An 8,554-nucleotide genomic window follows, 5' to 3' on the forward strand; every position below is an offset into this window, starting at 1 on the left:
TATAAGAGCTCCAACAGGTTTTTAGAAGGAGGAAGGTGAGATGTGTGAGAGGGTTATGCTCTGCACAGAGAGGAGCAGCTCAGACGCATGGAGTTCTGCTATGGACTGTGTGGTGGGCTGGTCAGGAGCTTATGGGCCAGGATCAGAGGGAAGGCCAACACAGGTAACATGGTGGTAGGCATCTGCTACAGATCACCTGGTCAAGAAGACAAAATAGATGAAGCCTTCTCTAGACAAGTGGAAGAAGCATTACTCTTTCAAGCCCTGGCTTTTATAGGATGTATTAATGGACCTGACATCTGCTGGGCAGGAAACAGTGGGGCACAAGCAATCCAGATGTCTGGAGTGGGTCAGGGACCATTGCATGACACGGGTCCTGGACAGGCTGAATAGGGAGATGCTTGGATTGACTTGCTACTCACAAACAAGGAAGAAGTGGTGGGGGTTGTGATGGTCAATGCCAGCCCTTGGAGAGACCAAGAGGTGTCAGAATTTAAAATAATGAGAAAAGAGAAAGGTGAGTAGCAGAACAATGACCCTGGGTTCAGGAGAGCAGACTTTGGCTTGTTCAGGAAACTGGTAAGCAGCTTCCCTTTGATATTGCTGTGAAGAGTAAAGGGGCACAGAGAGTTAGGTGATCTTCAAGGACCATCTCAAAGCCCAAGAATGGTCCGTACTGCTCTGCAGGAGGCTAAGCAGGCAGTGCATGAGGCCAGCTTCGGTGTACAGAGAACTACTGGCTGAACTCAAAAAGAAAACATGTAAGAGGGGGACGCAGGGACAGGTAATCAAAGAGCAATATGGAATTAGCCAGGTGTGCAGGGATGGGATTAAGATGGCCAAAGCTTGTCTTGAGCTGATACTGGTGATGATGTGAAGAGCAACAGGAAGGGCTTCTACAGGTATATTAGAAGGGAAAGGAAGAGACCAAGATAATGCAGGTCCACTGCTGAATGAGGCAGGTGGTCTAATGATGAAGGACACAGAAAAGTCTGAGGTTCTCAGTATTATCTTTGCCTCAGTCTTTACTGGCAGAGTCTGGCTCCCAGGCATCCACGTCTAATGGCAGGGTTTGGAAGAGAGAGGTACTACACACAGCTGAAGAAGACCATGCTGGAATGACTTAGGTAAACTAGACATATACAAATCCATGGGACCAGGCGGGGTGTGCTCCAGCTAAGCATAAGGAAGAAAATTCCTCATGGTAAGGGTTGTCAGGCACAGGAGCAAGTTGCCCAGAAGGTGTGTACAACTTCTATTCTGGGAGGCACCCAAAACACATCTATATGAGGCCTTGAGAAACAATCTGTTTCATTAAGCAAAAGATTGCGTGGGAGTCCTGAAGAAGACTTTTCCAACCTAATTTTTCCTATGATTCTGTTGATTCCCTGGAATTGTGCAACATTGAATGTAGCATGGCCTAAATGCCACACAGCCCCTGAATGGCCCGTGAGACATGGAAATCTGGAGGAGAGGGTAATAGTGATGGTACAGGGACCGCAGCTGCCAGGAAGGTCTCTAACCTCTGGCCATGAGGATTAGCAGGTTTTAAACAGCACTCTCTGCTGCACCACTCTAATCTGTCACCTTTTAGGTGTGCTGTAGGTACTTTGGGACTTTCTGTCCTGAACCTCCTAGTGCTTAAGGTGTTCGTGTCACATTCTCCAAAGACTTCATGAGTCTCTATCAGATGGTTCTCCAAGAGTCCTGGGTAGGCTGAGAACTCTCTGAGACTGTGTTAATATCAATGTGAAGAACTGTGGCGGCTGATAGTGGATCTGTTCTTGTCTAGCTGGCAGAGGTTACAATAGCAGTAGAGTGCAGTGAAGGTCTTGCCATGGATTAGTCACCAGCAGGCAAGCTGTCTGAGATCCCTGGGCACATATTCAGGTTGCTAGGGTGGGCTGGCACCTACACTACTTTATCTTCACAGCTCTTGGTACCTATCCTAGGAGCTTGCACCATGCACACCTCCAATGCACATTGCAAACATACCCCAAAAAGACCTTGGTTTTCTTGTCATGCTTTGACTTTGTCCCTGAACAGCTGCTGCTTCAGATGCTGCACAGCTGCTGGCTCAGCCGTTTCAAACCCACAGAAAGGCTACCATAAGCTTCAGGTTTAATTTAGGTTTAATCAGTGTTTTGGACGTGTTAACGTTCTTTATTTGAACGCTATTTCAGAAGGGCTGCCTTGGAGGCTGCTTAATCCTCTGGAGATTTCTTGTTGGAAGCATGAGCAGATTTTCCAAGTCCCTGGCAGCAGATGATGTATCTTGACAAGCAAGACACTCTGTCCCCTGCTGACTAACTAGATGGAGCCACAAATGTTCTGAAGCAAACTTCAGAGAGTTTCTGAAGCCTCTCTGTAGATGATGAAATCTTGGGGAGCAAAACCTTAAAAGAACTGAGCTTAACTGCAATAAGGATGTACCTTTGAAAAGGACAAAGTTGCATGTGCCTTTTAGCAACTGAGTAGACATTTCATACCATCTCTTTGAACAGTCCTTCTTGATGTGGAGTCTGAATTATTGGCTGATGAAAGTCCAAGTGTCAGTCCTGTATATAATATTTCAGCAGAAGTTGTGAGACTATGGAAATGTGAGAAACCTTGCTGAGAGCATATCTGCATTAGAATAATAGGTTTCTGTGCAACTCATTTCCAAACGGGGCTTGACTGCTGTGTTACTGTCCACTTGGCATGAGTAGAACTCTATAATTTTTCAGTTTCATACCTTCTCTCTACAGTCAGAAACACCTGACTGCTGTGACTAGAATACCACTTGAGAGGGGACATTCTCTTTAAACAAGGGAAAACCGAGGTACAACACCAAGCAGAAGGTTGGTAGCAAAGCAGGGAAATCAGGCAAAAAATACAGGAATCTAGCTTTAGCAACAAGAGTAATTTACTGCTTAAATGGTTTTACATGTAATACAATAAGCACTGCAGGATAAGAATTGTCTCTGGATTACTTTTTTAAATTTTTTTTTATTTTTATTTTTTTTTTTTTAGTAAAGATCACTGAAAGATTGCTTTCAAAATAAACATCACTGTACCCAGGAGAGCAAAAGAGTTATCGGGTGAGAACAAGCAGATGAATTGGCTCTGAGATTTGGATTTCTCCATAACGTTCTAATTTAAAACAGAATAAGTAAAGGAAATAACAAAGGAAGCAGTGGAATAGTAGCTTCATAGTGTAAAAGAACAGAATTCAAACGTTAAGAGGACATTTACAAACACCATTATTCATGCCAAAACATTGTTTTACCTCTCCAGTGAGTTCTAGACGTGAGTTTGTGTCAGTTACATTGAAGATTAGAAGCTTGTCCGTATATATTGTCCATATATTTTGTCCATGTATTTTGACAGAATACACAGAACACTTTTCTGTGGTTTCACATTCTCCTCTGAGGTATCATCCAAGCCAAGCCCATCCCTGATGAATTAATATCAATGGAATCACATGCCAGGAATGTAGCTCTTTTGGTGCCCATTAACCCAGGATCAAGTTGGTATTTAATTGGTCCAGTTTGCAGAACTGACCACTTTCTCTCACTGAAGCCACTCACTGCGACAAAACATGGGCATTTCAGACCTGTCACATCCTTCTCTCCTCTCCCTTTCCCAAGTACCCACAGACCTTCTCACACAAATTGGTGAGACATATTCAGGCAAAAATTGCAACTTGGTTTAGCCCAAATCTTTCTGTTGTATTTCTGCTTCTCAATGAGATCACCTATTTGTATGTTTAGTTCATTTGCACTGTCCATAAACCTCTTCTGGGGGTACAGAGCATAGCACCCAGCATGGCTGAAACTCCCCAAAGTGGACCTGTGAGCTGCTAAAGAGACCTCATGGCTGCAAGGGAGGGCTAGAGAGAAAAGAGTCCATATGGATGTTCATATTTTGCTCTTCCTAGCTCTGAGAGGGTCAGCAGATTTTGGAGGCTGAGCACTGTTACATGCACATGGGTCTCAGCTTCTCAGAGTCACTGTCTGGGAGGGACAGAGAGGAGCCGAATGGCTTTTGAAGTCACACATGGCTTTTGCCTTTCAGGGGAGGACAAGGACCCTGGCTGATAACAGCAGGTCCGGGAGAGCAAGTGGAAGGTACTTCCAGTGCACAGCAGAGAGTTATTTTGGTCTCACAAAATGCAGTACCTTCGCTATTTATCCTTGAGTGTCTTTTACTAGCGCTGTGTTTATTTATACTCGCACAACTATAGCACCCTCCGTAACAACGTCAGTAATTCTCAATGCAATGGCATTTGTAGTGGCGAGCAAAACGCAGGAGCTGGCCCCCGTCCATGGGAGACTGTCCAGTGACGATGGCAGTATATCACAGAGAACGTGGTAATTCTTGGCTTGCTCTCACCTGGAAAAAGAATGGAAAGAGGGAGATGGAGCTCAAAAAGGCAGGTCGCAAAGGCATCCCCATAGCGGCTTAGTGGTTTTTCCAAGACAATTAAAATGTTTTACAAGGAGTCTAGTAGGTTTATAGGAAACTTGGAGATCTATGAATGTCAAGAGCTTCTCATCCTTACAAGGCAAAGCTGTTAGCACTGTGCTGCTTGTAGTTACTTCCTGAGGTACCCTATGCTTAGCAAATTCCTCAGCTCACTCAATTCATGCTCCAGTGGTGGTATTCTGGTTTGGCAAAAGGGAAGTTAATTGTGTCCAACAACATGCCATTTTACTCTCTTCAGGGAAGAGGTGATACAGGGAGTGAGCAAATTCAACATACTCATTAGTTAATATTTACATCAAAGAAATGAGTGGGTCTTTTGGCTGACCTCTGAAAAAGGAAGCTTAATTTGTTTGAGCAGGACATTTTCAAGGGTTTTTAAAAATCCTATTTGATAATATTATACAACAATGAAGGCACACACAGCATCTGGACCTGCATGCTCTGTTGGTAACTGTGCCTGCCTGTTCAGAGGGACACAAATTTCCTGGCACCGACAAGAGTGATACCTCAGGGGTTTTGAGGATTAAGCCTTGGTTCCCTGTGCCGACATTCTCTGTAAAGGTCAGTTAGCCTTTCCTGTGTCCGCTGTCAGACTCACTGACACTGAGCCCCTTTCCTTTGCTAAAGATGAGTCAACCCTTGGAATATGCCCTTGACTAATAAGCTATTTTGGTTTCAGAGCCAGGTGTTTCTCTGGTGCAAATCAGTGTAGCTCTGATTTGAAGTAAAAGGAGACGACTTTGGCTTTGATGACCTTAGCTGCTTTGCCAGTATATCTGTTTTGGCAAACCCTCCAAGCAGAAACGTGGCTTACATTCACAAGGGAGTGCTTTAAGCGATAGGTCTGATTCCAGCTGCCTGCATGAAGGGATGTAGAAAGGCAGAGGTTGCTTGGCTGATGGAATGATAACAGCACAAGGCTTTAGCTCTCATGGCTATGAACACGCTTCTTTTGCAATCATGATGGAAAAGGATAGTCTGACAAATCTCTTGCGTGCAGGTCAGGCCTGAGGGTCTGGCTGTATATTTAAATGCCCCCTATTGTAATTTTCAGTCTGTTTGCTGAAAGATCTGTGTGCTTCTCTGTTCATCAGTATCTCCTTGATGTGAGGTCTCTTAAAAACTTCCCCCTTCTCTCCCTGACCTCTGTGCCTTCCCAGCATGCCAGCGGCAGTGCCATGCTGTCAGCCATGGCTTTGCCTGGTAAAACCTGTGCCTTCCTCCCTGGCAGGTCTTTCCTCCCCACAGCGCTCATGCTCATGACAGCTCAACAGCCATCCCTGTCCCACCAGGTCCCCACCATGCCATCTGTGTGGATTAAGCCTCTCCTTTGCCCTCCCCCCTGCTTGCCAAACCTGTGCTTTGCTTGTTTCTTGGATCCGGTCACGTTCATCTTTGAGTGGATTCTTCCACCTCATCCTTCCCTTCCTTCACGGTCCAAGGAATCTCTCTCTTGGTCTATGTCTCTACATAACAACCTAGGAGACCCAAACAAGGGATAAGGGGCCTTAAGTATCCATATCTCCATGTTACAGCGAGATAACTTGGGGCCAGCAATATTGGGTGGGTAGCCCAAGGTCAGAAAGACTGTGTCAGAGCCTGCGATTATACCCAGTTTTCCTGAATCCTAGACTCAATAACGCACCCATAACAGCTATCTTCTATGCTTCTCCTTGCTTGTAGTAATGAATGTTTTTCCTTCCACACTTAACAATTTCTGTCATTAACTCTTTATTGTGTACTCGGATGCAGTCTGACAAAACCGTGCTTTCCCTTTACTAAAGCGATGGAAGCATATACTGCCAATGAGATTTGGCTTCTTCAGCTAATGGACCAGCAAAGTTTTTTCTGTTACTGAATTTTCCTTAATTCTTGAAATCAGCACTGAGACAAGCCCAGTCACGTAACTTTTATCTACTGATGAATTGGGATCATGAACATAAAATCCAGACTTCTTGCGTCAGTCCAAACATACCAGACATTCTCTAGGTCAGTATTTGGAAAAAAACTGTCATGGGCAGCTTATGGGGCAACAGTGGATTATATACGTATGACTTATACTTTAGTTTTAGCATAGGAATATCTGAACCATGTATTAGTGACTCATTTGTTAAAATATTGAATTCTGAAGCAAGGAAATCATCTTGCTGATTGTGTTCCTGTGCTTTCTAGTATATCATGGAAAAAAATTGTCTGTCATGCCAGACTTTGCCTCTGAGGAAGGTCATATTCCTTTAGCACCTGTTGATTAACACAATACCTGAAACTCCCTTCCTTACTTTTAATTATTAAGCATGATTGAAACCTCTGTGAGTATTTCTACTAGCTGCTGGAATGCTGAGATAGTAGATATTTACCTGTTCTGGCCTGCTGGGCTGGAAGAACCCAGAAGTAGTCATTTGTTTACATTAAGATTCTCATTTTGATGAAGTTTGCCTCAGAAGACTCCACAGCTGGAGGGTGCTATATCTGCTAACATCCCGATGAGTAGTGTGCTGCTCTTACAGATATTCTTCAGAACTGGCTAGTTTTTGTCATTTGGGTCTCTCAGGCACCTTTTCTAGTACAGAGATAATGCAAAGCCTCTCACACCCTGGAGGAAATGTCAACTACGTGATAGTTCCAGCTGGGAAGTGTCAATTATGTGATAGGAAGGGCCAAAGCGGGGGTGTTGTGAATGGTGGGTGGCTCTGATGGGTCATTGTTCTGTGGCAAATGGCAGGCTGAAAACAATCTATGAGCTACTCAGTAGAATTGCATGGAGTGAGGCGGCACTCCCAAGTCTGGCTTTCTCTGTAAGACCCCGTAGGGCAGAGGTAGCCATCCCATGGATTATGGTGCAGGAGGGCAGTCATGTAGATGGAGAGAGGCCATGGTGTGGTACCACACGCTATGAGCTTGCCTGCAGGGGAGTTTGGCTGCAAAGTCCTCACCTTCAAGTCACGGGATTTGATGAATGGTATTGGACTGATGAATACTTGAAAGGGTCCTTGGTAACCTGTACCATGGTATCCCAGCCATGCCCTTTTACTCACCTGGTCAGCATCCCCCCATGTCAGTAACAGAAAGCAAGAGCCCTGCTGACACGGAGAATATATATCTGAAGACAGTTACATCAGCTCTGTCCCAGCCGCCAGGCATGCTGTAGCAGAATCAGGATTTCAGCAATGCTGTTCAAGGTTCATAGCCTTTTCAAGAGAATTGTCAACCCACGCCAGTGCTGGTTGCATTATGACTGAGTGAAAAATAGTGTAGAGGGAACCTAAATTGGCAGGTTAGGATTTTATTTCTGGATTTTGTCTTTCGATTTCCCAGCTCGAACTCTCTATGTGGACATCATTCAATCTTTTAATTGTGGGATTTTCTCTTTGGAAAAAAATAAAAAGCCCAAACCCAAACAAAATCAAAACACCACAACAACATTTCAGTTCTGTTATTCAGGAGAAAATTTGTTAGCAGGATACATGCATTTATTAAATTAGGATGCTTATTAGTTGCTCATTTAATCCTTAAATTATGAGAGGAAGTTTTCTCTTTCTCATTTTTCCCAACCTGGTTCTGTCTGGGAAAGCTGATAAAATCTCACTTTTTAACTGCAGTTTCTCATCCTGTTTTTAGCAGTCATGATGGTTGCAAATGAAAGGTGATCACAGAGGGAGTGGCTAAAATGCGGTTGTACATTGTTGTATGGGCTGATGATTATTAGTCACAGTACATATTGGGAAAGGCTCTTCGTAATTTTATATGCCACAAAAATAGTTTAGTTTTGCTCTGAGCCTGATAAATTGCTGTTTCAGCTGGATATTTGTTGCAGCTTGTTTGATTACAAAATCTTTGGTCATCTGGACAGTATTTCTGTAACATGGGTGAGAAGTCATGGTGGTAGCTCTAAAGCTTTGTTAGGAAGAAAGTTCTACTGTTTAGCATGGGATAGACTACAAAGGGAAGACAGGATATTTGTTAGAAATGCCAACATTATAATTTTTTTTTTTTACATTCTTTCTACTCACATCATATATAAAGCCCCTTTCAGTAGGGGCTCTATACATGTAAAATATCATAGGCAAAAATCACAGAATCATAGAAT

This window comes from Pterocles gutturalis, unplaced genomic scaffold (genome assembly GCF_000699245.1).
Source record: "Pterocles gutturalis isolate BGI_N339 unplaced genomic scaffold, ASM69924v1 scaffold23004, whole genome shotgun sequence".
Classification (NCBI taxonomy): domain Eukaryota; kingdom Metazoa; phylum Chordata; class Aves; order Pterocliformes; family Pteroclidae; genus Pterocles; species Pterocles gutturalis.